Genomic DNA, 1399 nt, shown 5'->3' with positions numbered 1-1399 from the left:
ATTGGTTTAGCACTTACGTACTCCTAGTGCCTAGAACTGTGGCTGACACAAAGAAGCAGCTCACCAAGTATTTGTTGAATGAATGGAATAAATGTATGCTTTAAGGAAGGAAGGAAGGAAGGAAGGAAGGAAGGAAGGAAGGAAGGAAGGGAGGGAGGAAATGAACCAGTGAATATGAAATTGAACAGTTAATGAAGACGGACTGTATGATTTTAATTTTGTGGTTTTATTTTTCATTTTGAAGCCAACTATTTTTTTCAAGTTTCAGGTTTCAAACCTGTCTGCGGGAAGCGAGGTTTTGTGTCTGTATGCCTGAAGTGTGAAACAGTTTAGAACCAGGACAGTGTTTTTTTGCCTTTTCCTTTTATCTCTTCAACACCAACGTCAACAATGAGCAGCCCGCCTCTGATAAGACGGGCCATGAGGCAGGAGGCATTTCAAAACAAAACAGAACAAACACTCCTGGCAGCTGTGTTCACAGAGCAGTTTTTCTAGGATCGACATCGGTGTCCGGGTCCAACACACCCCATGACCTATGCAAAACATCTGACGTGTGTAAACAGGCCTGAGTCCCTGGCTGTTATTATTATTATTTTTTGTAATAAATATATTTTGATTGATTCCAGAGAAAAAGGGAGAGGGCGAGAGAGAGAAACATCAATGATGAGAGAGAATCATGGGTCAGCTGCCTCCTATACGCCCTCCTTCCCCCACTGGGGATCGAGCCTGCAACCCAGGCCTGTGTGCCCTGACCTGGAATCTAACCATGACCTCCTGGTTCACAGGTCAATGCTCAACCACTGAGCCACGCAGCCAGGCCCTGGCTGTCATTCCGGGGTGCACTGGGTAGAAGCAGGAATCAGGAACCATGCCTCCAGTCAAGCGTCTGTCTGGCTCGGTTCTCAGAGCCAGGCCAAATGAGTAATTATAGCTTCCCTCTGTGGTGAGCAGGGCAGGAGGCTGGGTTAATAAAGGCAGCCTGCTGTCTGTCTCCAGCCTGGCTCTGACTCATGGAACCAGGGAGTCCCAGAAGCGCTCCCCACAGGGGCTGGTGAGCAGCGGGGAGGTGGGGGGCCAGGCCCGGAGGTTCGGGGAAACTCCCCGCTTTGGCCTGGAAAAGACCCCGCAGCTGGAGCCAGAGGAAGTGCGGCTCAGCCCGAGCAGCTGCTGTTCCAGCCCCTGCAGCCACCGCCGCACCCTGGAGAGGAGGCCCCGCCGTGCGGAGACGTAGAATAAAATGGGTTAGTCATTTCCATCTTCGAAATTAACTGGGGGTGGGGGGTGGGGGGGTGGGAGGAGCCGAATTGTCTCGACTATTGGGGAGGACTGTGTTTGTAGGATACACCAGTGGCTTCGGTTTCTTTGGGGGGGGGGGGCTGGGGGGGTGGGGGGATGAGAG

General features: G+C 51.8%; 1 protein-coding gene across 1 annotated transcript in view; it reads left to right on the top strand.

Moving 5' to 3' along the window:
• Positions 1-762: 762 nt before the first annotated feature.
• Positions 763-1399, top strand: part of CHD9 (chromodomain helicase DNA binding protein 9) — a 128717-nt gene continuing 128080 nt past the window's right edge. Inside the window, exon 1 of the mRNA XM_014528417.1 lies at positions 763-1241. The gene's annotated coding sequence lies outside the window, so the exon portion shown is untranslated. The remainder of the gene's footprint in view (positions 1242-1399) is intronic.

Source organism: Myotis brandtii, unplaced genomic scaffold (assembly GCF_000412655.1).
Source record: "Myotis brandtii unplaced genomic scaffold, ASM41265v1 scaffold633, whole genome shotgun sequence".
Lineage (NCBI taxonomy): Eukaryota > Metazoa > Chordata > Mammalia > Chiroptera > Vespertilionidae > Myotis > Myotis brandtii.
The sequence above is the reverse complement of the archived record's forward strand: the minus strand, read 5'-3'. Positions and strand labels throughout refer to the sequence as shown.